Source organism: Otolemur garnettii, unplaced genomic scaffold, assembly GCF_000181295.1.
Source record: "Otolemur garnettii isolate 467f Iridium unplaced genomic scaffold, OtoGar3 scaffold00256, whole genome shotgun sequence".
Lineage (NCBI taxonomy): Eukaryota > Metazoa > Chordata > Mammalia > Primates > Galagidae > Otolemur > Otolemur garnettii.
The window spans coordinates 702,488-716,726 of record NW_003852651.1 but is presented as its reverse complement, the minus strand read 5'-3'; the positions used below and the strand labels follow the sequence as shown (position 1 = coordinate 716,726).

Here is a 14,239-nt window from a genome sequence, read left to right as displayed (position 1 = left end):
ATTGTTGTTTGGCGGGTCCGGGCTGGGGATTTGAACCCGCCACCTTAGGTGTACGTGGCTGGCGCCTTAGCCGGTTGAGCTATAGGCGCTGAGCCAAGATGAGATTCTTGTATGCAGCAGATATCTGGCCTGAGTTTTTGTATCCAGTCAACCATCTTGTGCCTCATCAGAGTACAGTTGAATCCATTCATATTAATTGTAAATATTGATAAGCCTGGTAGAATTTTGGGTATCAAGTTTTTGAAAAGTCCAATGGACATTTTTAATCCTTTTGCCACCGTGGAATTTGATTGAAAGTTTCAGAGTGAGTTTACTTCTGTGGTGGAGGAGTGCACTGGTTATTATGGAGGATGGGTCTGAGAATATCCTGGAGACCTATTTTAGTTATGACAAATTTTTGCAGCATATGAATGTCATTAAGGTATTTAATTTCTGCATCATAAATGAAACTCAGTTTAGCTGAATTCAGGATTCTAGATTGAAATTTATTTTGTTTTAGGAGATTAAAAGTTGATAACCACCCTCTTCTAGCTTGAAAGGTTTCAGCAGCAAGATCTGCAGTCATTCTAATGTTCCCCTTGTTGGTTATGGTTTTCTTAATCTGGCTGCTTGCAGAATTTTCTCCTTCATATTTACTTTGGCAAAGTTAATTATAATGTGCCTAGGAAATGTCTTATTCGGTTTGAGTAATGCTGGGGTTCTGAAACTGTTTGCTATCTGAATTTCAGAATCTCTTGGCATGTCTGGGACGTGCTCTTTCATTATCTCATGAAGTAGGGCATCTGTGCCTTTTGAAGCAACCTTGTGGTCTTTAGGAATTCATATAAGGTGATTATTAGTTTTCTTAAAATTTTCCCAGAGGTCTCTGAGAGAATGATCTGTTTTTGCTCTCTACTTCTCTTCTTCTTTGAGTATTTGGGAGCATTGAAAAGCTTTGTCTTCAATGGCAGAAATCCTTTCTTCTGCCTGCTCCATTCTGTTACTGAAGGATTCTCAGATCTTTGAAGGCTGTAAATTCTTGTCTCAATGTGTCGAAATCTTTGGTGATTTTATCTTTGAATTCATTGAATTCTAGAGACAACTTTTGAAATGCTCCTTGAATTTCTCATTCCAACTTTGCCTCCATTAGATTTCTCTTATTTGCAATCTAAATTCTGAATTCAATTTCTGACATCTCAGCTGTTTGTTTATGAATGAGATCTTCAGTTGTGTCTGCCATGTCATTCCTTTGGGTAGTTGATATAATCTGGTTATTCATGTTACCAGAGCTTTTCCGCTGATTTCTGCCCCATGATTATTTTGCACTGTTTGGCTAGATGAGCAGATAAGGTGAAGTTGGGTTGGGTGCTCCTGGAGTAGTGATTAACTAGCACTATGCCCATGAGTTGGGACTGGTGTCTGTACCTTTTTCTGTAGAGTTATGCAAAGGATCTGTATAGTGCTATGGCCTCAGAAACTGGGGACTTGCTTGGTGTGGTGGGGCTAGGTGGCTTTGTCTTGTTTTCAGCTGGTCTCTGTCTTACCCCAGTGAATCAGTTACTCTGGGTAGATGTCTCAGCTGTGGAGAAATACCAGTAATTAAGTCACCCCTCCCCCACAGGCAACAACTGGAAAAGGAAAATAAAACCTTTCCACAGTCATACACCCAGGGTACCACTTTGGATATTCCTTAGGTGATTTGCTCAGTTCAGGAGATCCAAATCAGTTGTCCCAGTCTGCACCTGATCTCAGGTGTGAGAGTTCCAAAGGTCCTTGGCAACTAGATAGCAGAGGTCTGCTGGTAGCTTGAGTATGACTCATTCCAGTATTCCATGGAGTCAGAATGATCCATCCAGCAAATGAATTAGTGTGGGAAGGTTGATGCCTCCTGCCCCACCTCCCACCTCTGTCATATTCAGTCACTGGTAAGCATGTGGGGCTGTGATCCAGTTCCCTCTAATGAGCAGATGCTCCATGGGTTTGTACCTGCCTGAGTCACGGGGAGATCTATGTCTCCTTGGCCAGGCTACCGCTCTCTGCCACCATCCGCCAGGGGGAGCTGAGGCCTGACAACCTTGGGTGCTTAATGTAAGCTGGGTGGGTTCACTCAGTTCCAGCCCCACCCCTCATTGATGTTGCTGACACTTATATTTTCACAGAGTTTGTTTCTGTCCCAGCAATATTCCCCTGTGGACTCAGTGCCGTTTGACTTTACAGAACCTGGGACTCGGCCCCATCTGTGCTGCTGCCTGGAGCTGGCACGTCTGTCTCTGCTGCTCTCTGTGTTTTGGTAGGCATAATTATAGCTCATATTCAACTCTCAGTTCTTGCCTCTGCCTGCCTGCTTTTGTCTCAGCTATGATCCCCTGCGGGCTGGGTGCTTCTTAGGCTCACTAAAGCAGTCCTCTGACTCAGCTCCACCTTGGGAGTATGCCATCTCTGTGCACGTGAATTCTAGTTTCCATCACCACTGTGCCCTGCCTAGGCAGATACCATCTCAGGCATACCCTTTACTCACGGGGCCTGCATTTTTGTCTCAGATCTGTTCTGCCTGTGGCTGCCACCAGAGAAGATGCCTGGCTTCCTCTGCTGCCCAGAGAGGCAGGGAGTGTCTCTTTTAAATATCCCCAAGGGTGACAGCCATATTATTCCCTCCTTTTCTGCTGCTGCTGTGTGCCATGGGGTACCATGTCTCCCTCTCCCATATGGTTCCCTCAGTTCACCATCTTATCCTTACTCCTGTGCTACAGAATCCGCACAGACCTGCAACAGCCCATGCCCTGTCCATGCCTCTTGAGAAAATGCCCCAGAATCTGGACTCCATGGGAGACAGGCTTCCAGATCTTGGGGTGAGAGTGGAGGGAAGGGCTGGGAGTTCAGAATTGCAAGTGGAGAATATATACAGTTTATGCCTGGTGGGAGAGTGCCATGGCACACTGGTAGGTCCTCTCTGGGGAAGGAGTTCTGGTTTTTAGAGGGTCTCTCCCAGGGGATAGCACAGGAAGATATCTGAACTCTGCTCACTTGTTTGTAGATTGCAGGACTCCCATCCGCTTGGCAAAGGATTTTATACCTATTGTTTGTTTCCTTGGGGTTTTAGCTCACCTCGGCAGGGTTGATGTGCATTCTTTAACCTCTCTTGGCTCAGCTCCAAACCATCAGCTTACTTGCTAAACTTCTGTCCTTTAACTCTCCTTCTGGACAGGAGCCTCTGTGGAAAGCTGGCTCCAGTTGGCCATCTTGCCTCTGCCCCCTAGACCTAAAATCTTAAAAAAGCACTTTCTTCTAAGAGTTTTAAATTTTAGCTTTTAAGTCTTTGATCCATTTTGAGTGAATGTTTATATATAGTTTGAGATAGGGGGTCTACATTCATTCTTTCCATGTGAATATCCAATTTTTCCAGCAATATTTATTTAAAAAAATGACTTACTCATTGAAGTGACTTGGCACCTTTGTTGACAATCAGTTGACCATAAAAGTATAATTCCTCCATATTTGTTTTCCTTTTTAAAGATATTTTGGTTTCTCTGGGTTCCTTGCATTTCCATACTGTTGTGCCCCCTATAACCTGAAAAGATAGAGTTGGACCCCCCCCTTAAGTGTACTCAATCAGAAATTTATTGAATCTGTGCAGGGGACTGCCTTGAGAGACAGTTCTGTCCCAGTAGTGGGCAAGTTGCCTTATATAATCTTGTGCAAGCATACTACAGAAGCCAAACGTGGCTGGGGGGGGGGCGGTTACAGCTTGGGTAATGATGGATACAGCAGTGGTTACAGTTATGTAACAATGGTTAATGCAGCCTTGGTTAACAATGGATATATCTCAAATCACAATGGTTATAGTTATGTAACCATGATTAATACAGCCTTGGTGGATTTCCACCATTGTTCATCCACTGAGAACTTGGGGGGTTTTTGTGAAACTTGGGACTTCTCGTGCTTTGACTCCTGGGAGCATGGGAACAGGCTGGGAGAGCCTGTAGTGTGGGGGAATGGGTTGGGGAAAAGGGCAGAGGAATGGTAGGGGGGAGTAACTGGAGAGGGTGAAGGAACAGGAGAGGGCAGGGGAAAGAGGGCTGGGAGTGCTTACAGCAATATGAATTTTAGGATCAGTTTGTCATGTTTTGTGAAAAATCAAGGTGGAATTTTGATAGGGATTGTGTTAACTCTGTTTATTGCTTTGGAGAATATTGTCTCTTAATATAATGAAATTATCTTTTCATTAACTTATGTCTTGTTTGTTGATAAACGTGTGGCGAAAAGGGAACCCTTTTTATATCGTTAATGGGAATGTGAATTGGTACTGCTTGTATGGAAAACAGTATGAGAGTTCTTCAGAATGTTAGAAATAAAACTATAATATAATCCAGCCATTCTACTTCCGGGTTGGAAGATATTGATCAAAAGGTGCAAACTCCTGGGCCAGGTATAGTGGCTTACACCTGTAATCAATCCTAGCACTCTGGGAGGCCAAGGAGGGAAAATCCCTTGAGCTTTGAAGTTGGAGACCAACCTGAGCAAGAGTGAGACCTTGTCTCTACTAAAAATAGAAAAATTAGCCAGTTGTGGTGGTGGGTGTCTGTAGTCGCAGCTACTTGGGAGGCTGAGACAGGAGGACTGCTTGAACTCAGGAGTTTAAGGTTTGCTGTGAACTAGGCTGAGGCCATGGCACTCTAGCCTGGGCAACAGAGTGACACTCTATCTCAAAAAAATACAGTGTATACTTATATCAAATTACTTTTTATTTGTCAATTATATCCTCATAAAGCTTGAAAAAATTAGGTGGTATTTAATTTTAGCAACATTTTGTAGCTTTCAGTGTACAAGTCTTAGTTATACCTCCTAGTTTTTTCCTAAATTATTCTTCCTGGTGTCTTTATAACTGGAAATTTTTTCAATTTCCTTTTTGAATTGTTCATTGCTAATGTTTACAAATAATTTGTTTCTTAGCTCTCATATTTTTTGTGGATTCTTTAAGATTTTGTATAATAAGATCATGACATCTAGGAATATAGATAGTTTGAATTTTTCCTTTCCAATTTAGATGACATGTCCTTATTAAAATTGCTCTTACTGGAACTTCTAATATAATGTTGAGTAGGAGATGAGAGCAGATATCCTTCTATTGTGCCTGATGTTAGTGGGAAAAATTTCAGTCTTTCACCATTATGTATGAGGTTACCTGTGGATCTTTCTGCTTTTAAAGAATTTTATTCATGTATAATTTACATATAATAAATTACATGTATTTTTAGTGTTCATTGAGCTGACAGATACATGCTACAATCAAGATACTGGTTGGACATTTCTAGAACATCCAAGAGTTTTTCCTGCTCTTTTCAGTATTTTTATGTGTTTACTCTAGGGGTTTTAATTTACATTGCTAATTCCTCATAGTTTCTACATAGATTTAATATTCCTTTAATATTGTATCATAAAATATAAGAACCATGTAATCCTTTATTTCCTCTAGGCTATAATTTTTTATGCAGGGTTGTCATAAGGTTCCTGTGGAACTTAAGATGATATAGAGTTTTAAATTGCACGCAAACTTTATGGGCACAGTGTATATTACATCTGTGTAGAGTGTAAGCCACACAATGCAGCATTTTAATTTTGGCTTGTATAAGGGTATGAATTTTCTAACAAACTAAGAAAGTTTTAAATTTTGATGAGGCCAAGCCTTTGAATTTTTTTTTAATTGTGCTTTTGGTATGAAATCAAAGAACTCTTTGCTTAGCCTTAGATTCTGGAAATTTTCTCCTATTTTATTCCTAAATGTTTTACGGTTTTCATTTCAGTCTGTAACATGTTAATTTTTGCATGTAGTTCTGAGATTTAGGTAGAGGATTTTTCGGGGTTAATTCTCCCTGTGGATGTTCTATTGCTCTAGCACCATTGGTTGAGAAAACTGTTTTTCATCTACTGAATTGTTTTTATGCTTTTTTGAAAAAATGGGTGGGCATATTTCTGTGGGTTTTTTTTTTTTTCTGGATTCTCTATTCTGTTTCATTCATTTATGTGTTTATCCCTCTATTAATTACACATGCTCTTGATTGCTGTATCTTTGTAGAAAGCCTTAATATTGAGTAGTGTGATTCCTTGAACTTCATTGTTTTTTAAGATTGAGCAATTCTAGGACTTCTACCTTTCCATAAAAATTTTAAGCTAATCTCTTTTTATTAAACTTTTTTATTATTTGGGATTCATTGAGAGTTAGGCTACACTGATTGCATTTGTTAGATAAAGTCCCTCTTATGATTATATCCTGCTCCCAAGTGGTATGCCATACAATGTGAACCCCAATCCCCCTCTCTCCTCCCTTTTCCCTACTCTTTCATTATCCTACCCCCCACTTTGTATTAGCTCATCTACTGCCTTCATATTGGAATTGAGTACATTTGATTCATGCTTTTCCATTCTTCTGATGCTTTACTGAGAAGAATGTGTTCCACCTCCATCAAGGTTAATACTAAAGATATAAAGTCCTCCTTTCTTTTAATGGCTGAATAGCATTCCACGGTATATGTATACCACAGCTTATTAATCCCTGCCTGGGCTGGTGCGTAAATACCAGCTGTTTCCACATTCTGGCAATTGTAAATTGAGCTGAGATAAACAGTCTAGTGTAAATGTCCTTATCATAAAAGTATTTTTTCTCTTCTGAGTAGATGCCCAGTAATGAGATTGCAGGATCAAATGGGAAGTCTAGTTTCAGTTCCTTGAGGATTCTCCATACATCCTTCCAGAAAGGTTGTATTAGTTTGAAGTTCTACCAGCAGTGTAAAAGTGTTCCCTTTTCTCCACATCTGTGGCAGCATCTGCAACTTTGAGACTTTGAGAATGTGGGTCATTCTCACTGGGGTTAGGTGATATTCCAGGGTAGATCTGATTTGCATTTCTCTAATGATTAGGGACAATGAGCATTTTTTCATACGTTTGTTAGCCATTTGTCGATCTTCTTTAGAGAAAGTTCTGTTCATGTCCCTTGCCCAGTGACATAGGGGATTGTTGGGCCTTTTGATGCTGATTAATTTGAGTTTGCTGTAGATCCTAGTTCAAGTGTTTGTCTGATTCAGAATATGCAAATAACTTTTCCCATTCTGAAGGTTGTCTATTTGCTTTGGTTGTAGTTTCCTTAGCTGAACAGAAGCTTTTAAGTTTAATTAAGTCTCATTTTAAAATTTTTGTTGTTCTTCTGTTGTAATTGCCACAGAAGCCTTCTTCATAAAATCTTTCCCCAGGCCAATGTCATCAATTGTTTTTCCCACATTCTTTGAGGATTTTTTTTTAATTTTAACAACTCATATATATTTATATTTCTGCTTATCTTCATTTCTTCAGCAAAAAGGGAAATAAAAATATTGATATAGAAAATAACCTGATGATAACACAATGCCAAAAATAGCTCATGTTAAGTGCAAGAGGTGAAGCTTGAAAGCAAGCTGAATTGCAACAACATACTAATTTGACATTTTAAATGCAAGACTTGCAATAAAATAATTCTTGCAATAAGCTTCTCATTTTTAGTTAACTTTTTAAAAACTACTCTATACACATACCCCATTGTAACACTTGACAGTAGCATTATGGTGCATGATGTAACTTTGGTACACATTGCAGATAAGGATGATTAATGTCTGTAAATGATATGCCTTCACCAATTAGAGCTCTGTACAGCCAGGTGACCAGCCACCTGATCCCACGTAACACCCCACCAGAATCCCAGCGTTCTTCCCAGAGCTATTGGAGACAGCAGGAGAGAGCAGGCTCACTGGATCCATATTGTGTTCCCTCTCTTGGTTCTCCTGGGCTCCATTGTCAGCTCCCCAAAAGTGGAGAAAAACTTCTCCATTTCCTTCTGCAGCATGTTGTTTCTTTTCTCTGCATCTTCTTTCATGCACTTAGCATTTTGTATTTTGATTTCTATCATCGTAAACTTTTTCCTCTCTTAATCTAGTTCATCATGGAGGCTTATAATTTCTGTTTCCAAAGTCAAGTTTCTTTGTTCGAAGCTCTTTATCCTGGACTTGTACTCTATCTTTGGTTTGGTCATTTCCTGTTTCAGGCTGGAAACTAGACTGTGCAGTGCACTGTGGTTGCTGCCAACAAGTGTCTCAACTGTTGTCACTGCTGCTGGTGGCATGACTACTTCGACCTCCTACACTCTCATGGTCACTTTTGTTTTCGTAATCCCCAGAGTGAGATAGGTCATCCTGCGGAGGCCCATCGAAAACATTGTCCTCAAAGTTCCCACCATAAAAGTCTTGTTCTGGGCAGGTGGTGGTGGAAATTGGAGTTCTCAGGGAGAGAAATTTCACAGGAGGAGTGGATTGGGTGGCCCTGTCCACACTCTGTCATCAGGGTTCATCATGGAGAACTGCTGATGGACTTTGTCATAGGTGGAAAGTCTGTTGTGTTGGCACGACTCTCCAGACTGCTTTTTTGCTTGTTATCCCTTAGGGTCACATAGCCATTTGGCAGCCAGGTCATGCTTGGACCATTCCCAGAGTTCCCCAGAGTGTCAGTGTTCAAAACACCCATGTGTATTGTTCCATTCTGTACACTGTGAGTGCCCATTTTGGTACAGACTCCTTCAGTAAATAGGTCCTTCTGGCCTGTAAGCTCCCATTGGGGATGGTTTGGGTTTTCTCAAAACCTTCTGGGTGACTACTGCTGAATGACCCATTGGTGACTAGCCTGCTACCCTTATTGAAGGCTGGGTTCTTTTTGACCATGAGTGGGAGACTTCTAGAGACATCCAGCTTGTGAACACTGTTCCTTGGGCTGCTGGTTTTGCTGCTTAATAGATCTGTGGGTGAGCCATTGTCCATGCTGCTTCTCTGAGGTGACTTGGACTTGTCCCAAGAGCACCTCCTACCAGGGCTGTCCTTGGTATTGTTGTTCTACTTGTTCTGTGACTGGCCCATCATGGCTTTCTTCTGAATTACATTGTCATTGTTACTCCATCTTGGGGCTTGTTATGTAGTTCTGCATCTTTAGGGAAGAGGTGATAATGTTTGCTGATCATCACTGACATCAACTTTTGGACCACCACAGTGTCCTGTGGTCTGGAATCCTGTCCCTCATGTAGTCCAGATTCTTGGGCATTTTCTCCAGGGGTGTGGACAGGGCATGGGCTGTTACAAGCCTGTGCTGAATTAGCAGCATGGGTGTAAAGTGGGGACTGTGGAGTGAGGGAGCCATAAGGGAGAAGGAGAGATGGTGCCCTGTGGTGCTTCAGGGCAACAGCAGGGGCAGGAACAATAGGGCTCACACCCCTGGTGATGTTTTGGAGAAACATTTCCTGCCTCTCTTAGCAAGCAGAGGGAGCTGGGCCTCTGCTCTGATGGTGGCCATGGGTGGAACAGATCTGCTCTTTTACGATTTTTATTGTTTCATGCTTGAAATTTAAATCTTTTCTTCATCTTGAATCAATTTTTGTAAGTGGTGAGAAGTGTGCGTCAAGTTTCAGTCCTTTACATGTGGTTATCCAGTTCTCTCAGCACCATTTATTGTATAGGAATTCTTTTCCCCAGTGTTTGTTCTTGTTTGGTTTATCAAAGATTGGGTGGCTGTAAGAGATTAGGTTTATCGCGTGGTTTTATCCTCGGTTCCAAATGTTAGTGTCTCTATTTTTGTGCCAGAACTATGCTGTTTTGATCACTATGGCTATGTAGTATAGCCAAAAGTCTGGTTGGGTGATACCCCCAGCTTTGTTTTTATTACTAAGAATTAACTTGGCCTTATGGGGTTTTCTCTGGTTTCATACAAAATGAAGAATTATTTTTTCCAAATCCTGAAAGTATGATGATGGTATTTTAATAGGGATTGCATTGAATCTGTAGATTGCTTTGGGAAATATAGACATTTTGACAGTGTTGATTCTTCCTAGCCATAAGCATGATATGTTCTTCTGTTCATTAATATCTTCTGATATTTCTATTCTTAGGGTTTTGTAATTTTCTTGGTAGAGATCCTTTACCTCTCTTGTTAGGTTCATTCCTAGCTATTTCATGTTTTGAAGCTACTGTGAAGAGAATTCTGTCTTTGATTAGCTTCTCATCTTGGCTGTTATTGGCATATACAAAGTCTACTTTTTTGTGTACATTGGTTTTATATCCTGAGACATTACTGTATTTTTGATCACTTCAGGAGTCTTGTCGTTGAGTCTTTGGGATTCTCTAAGTACAAGATCATATCATCAGCAAGGAGTGAGTGATTGACCTCCTCTGCACTCATTTGGATGCCCTTTATTTCCTTCTCTCTCCTGGTTGTATTGGCTAGAACTTCCAGCACTGTGTTGAATAGTAGTGGCCATAGAAGACAACATTGTCTGGTTCCAGTTCTAAGCGGAAAAGCTTTCAGTTTTACTCTATTCAGTATAACATTAGCTGTGAGTTTGTCATAGATGGCTTCAATCAGATTCAGAAGTATATCACCTAGCCTGAATTCTTAAGTGTTGTAATTAGAAAAGATGCTGAATTTTATTGAATGCTTTTTCTGCATCTATTGAAAGGATCATATGGTCTTTGTTTTTACTTCTATTGATATAGTGAATAATGTTTATGGACTTGTGTATATTAAACCAGGCTTGCATCTTCGGGATGGCGTTGATCATGATGTATGACTTTTTTGATGATAAGCTGTAATCTACTGGCTAGGATTTTGTTGAGAATTTTTGCATCTGTATTCATTAGTAAAATTGGTCTGAAGCTGTCATTTTTAGTTGGGTCTTTTCCTGGTTTTGGTATTAGGGTAATGTTTGCTTCATAAAATGTGTTGAGGAAAGATTCCTTCCTACTCAATTTTTTGGAATAATTTCTGTAGTATGAGAATAAGCTCTTTGAAGGTTTGATATAACTCAGGTATGAATCCATCCAGAACAGGGAATTTTTTTGTTGGGAGATTTTTTATTGTTTCTTTGAACTCAGTGCTTGAAATTAGTCTGTTCAGGAGCTCTGTTTCTTCTTGATTAAGTCTAGGGAGAGGGTGTGATTCCAAATATTGATCTGTTTCCTTCACATTGTCAAATTTCTGGGCATTGAGTTTCTTGTAGTATTCAGAGATAATCTCTTGTATTACTGTTGCATCTGTTCTTATTTCCCCTTCATCATTTCCGATCAAGGTTACTAGAGATTTTACTTTTCTATTTTAGGTATTCTGGCGAAAGGTTTATCTATTTTATATATTTTTTCAAGAAAACAACTCCTTGTTTCATTAATTTTCTGAATGATTCTTTTGTTTTCAATTTCATTAATCTCTGATTTAATTTAGAATACATCTTTTCTTCTGCTGGGTTTAGGCTTAGATTGTTCTTTTTCCAGTTCTATAAGATGGCTTGTGAGTTTGTTGATGCATTCTCTTTCTGTTATTCTGATGTAGGCATCTAAAAGCAATGCATTTTCCTCTCAGTACTGATTTTACTGTATCCTATAGGTTTTGGTAGCTTGTGTCTTCATTGTTGTTATCCTCAAGGTAGTTAATGATTTCCTAGTTTCCTTGTATTTCTTCCTGCACCCAACTGTCATTCAACAGAAGGCTGTTTAATTTCCATGCCTTTGTGTGGGGTTTTTGTTGGAGTTGAGTTCCACCTTTAGTGCCTTGTGGTCTGAGAAGATGCAAGGTAAAATTTTAATTATTTTGATTCTGTTGAGGTTTGTTTTGTGTCCTAGGATATGATTAATTTTGTTAGTAAACAACACTTCATGGGAGAGACATGCATTATAGTGTCAATGAAACAAGAAGGCAGCTTATGAAATATTTCCCAGTTTTATTGGTTTCTTTCACTCCAGAATAACTAAATAAGAAACTCCGTTATGTTGTATATAGGCTTGGATTTTTTTTTTTTATCCTTCCTCCCCTTCTTCCCTTCTGTTCATCTGTCTTTTCCTAGATATTATAAGTACAACCAGGGCATAGAATCACTTATGGGGAGGGGAGGACTGGTAGATCACATAAAGGAGAAAGAAGGGTTCGGTAACTAGTAGAGAGCAAAGACAGAAGGGGTCTTTGCTTTTAAGTACTCTTTGGAATCATTTGTTGATTTTTTTTACTCAATTTTTGCCTATATCACTTAGAGACTCAGCTTCCTCACTGGTAAAATAAAGATAATACCTACCACTTAGAGTTATAAAACAGTTGAATTTAGTGAAATAATGTATATAAAGTGCTTAGAATTTAATAAATGCTCAATAAAAGTTTTTACAATAATAAAAATAACAATAATGAAAAGACATTTAAAGATATTACAATAAATCTTATAAATATTGTTTCTTTTCTCAAAAAGCTAATCCTACCATGCAGAAGAAAGGTCTGGAAACAAGTTCACAAAAGTGCTAAGTAAGAAAGGAGAGAATAGTGTATAGCATGGAAATCCTGACCTAGTTTTGAGTCTCACTTTGGCCATATCCTCATTCTGCAAGAGAATATCCAGAGGTGCTTTATGTTTATTGGACTTTTCCAGCAAGTTATAAAGGTCTAAATATCCAGATGTCAAGATATCTTTGGGGCTCAGACCTGTAGCTCAGTGAGTAGGGCGCCAGCCACATACACCAAAGCTGTGTTCAAGCCTGGCCCAGGCCTGCTAAACAACAATGACAACTGCAACCAAAAAGAAAAAAAAAAGCCACACATTGAGGCAGATGCCTGTAGTCCCAGCTACTTGGGAGGCTGAGGCAAGAGAATCACTTAAGCCCAAGAGTTTGATGCCATGGCACTTTACCGAGGGTGACATAGTGAAACTCTGTGTCTGTGTGTATATGTGTGTGTGTGTGTGTGTGTGTGTGTGTGTGTCTTTGGGAAAAGGGATTGATGCCTGTCTTTCATTTGGATTTAAAGTTGGGGGGACAAGAGATGACCCCAAAGTACCATTTCCTGCCTTCCCTCCTCATCCTAGTCGACCCATACTGAGGGACTTTTTCCTGACTAAATTAGACTAGTTTCTAATTATAGATTAGATAATTAATTCTTTAACATAATCACAGTTGAAACAGTGAAAGGAAATAATTTAGCAAATAGTTTTTATTGTACACACAAGATTCACCAAAACATATCAAACATAACAAATGTTTATATGGTCTCAGCAAGTTGGAGTATAATATAGCATGATGTCCTGATATATATATATATATATATATACATATATATATATCTATATATATACATATATATATATGAGTTCAAAGGCAAATCCTATGTATTAAGAAAAGAAAAACAGAAAATTTACTATGACAGCCATCTGGAACTATATTTTACAACTATTTCTAATAATTAATTGGATTTTTAAACAAGAATCTATTGTTCACATATTCAGTTTGCCAATAGCAGAAAAACATGACAGATCTTTAATTCTGCTATGTTTTTTTCTCACTGTTCTCTATTTTATTTATTTATTTTCAGTTTTTTATTTCAAATTAATTCAAGGGTACAGATGTTTCGGTTATATTGTTTTAAATTCTAAGGTAAAATTCAATTTGTAGTTGAGCCCTTCACCCAGGGGGCGTGCTGAACACCTTCACATTGTGCACATTAGGTGAGGTCCTGCCAATCACCCTCCCTTTCCCCATCTTTCCCTTTTTTTATTGAATGGTAACTATGTACATTAATACACTTCTGGGGTACAGTGTGGGGTTTTCACATGCAATCCGAAATACTTCCATCAAACTGGTTAACATAGCCTTCATGTCATTTTCTCAGATATTGTTTTAAAATGTTCACATTCTACTCTTAGAAAGATTCACTTGTACCCCTGTAAGATAAACCTCAGAAGTGATCCCTCCAATCCCCCTCCCTCCACACATTCCCTCTTCCCCTTTCCCTCCCCTCTCCCCATATTCTTAGGCTATTTGGTTATAGCTTTCATATAAAAAGTATAAATTAGTTTCATAATAGGGATGTGTACATTGGATAATTTTTCCTCCAATCTTGTGATACTTTGCTAAGAAGAACATTCTCTAGCTCCATCTATGTGAACATGAAGGACGTAAAGTCTTCATCTTTCTTAATGGCTGCATAGTATTCCATGGTGTACATACACCACAGTTTGTTGATTCATTCATGGATCGATGGGCACTTGGGCTTCTTCCATGACTTGGCAATTATGAACTGGGCTGCAATAAACATTCTGATACAAATATCTTTGTTGTAATGCGATTTTTGATCGTCTGGGAATATACCTAATAAAGGAATTGCAGGGTCAAATGGCAGGTCTATTTTTAGTTCTCTAAGTGTTCTCCAGATGTCTTTCCAAAAGGAACGT

The 14,239-nt window shown here is 39.2% G+C and overlaps 1 protein-coding gene and 1 pseudogene across 1 annotated transcript in view; one reads left to right on the top strand and one right to left on the bottom strand.

Annotated features, from left to right (window-relative positions):
* WNK3 (WNK lysine deficient protein kinase 3) overlaps positions 1–14,239 on the top strand; it is a 262,648-nt gene that overhangs the window by 95,705 nt on the left and 152,704 nt on the right. The window lies entirely within an intron of this gene.
* On the bottom strand, positions 7,751–9,283 carry LOC105888287 (annotated as a pseudogene).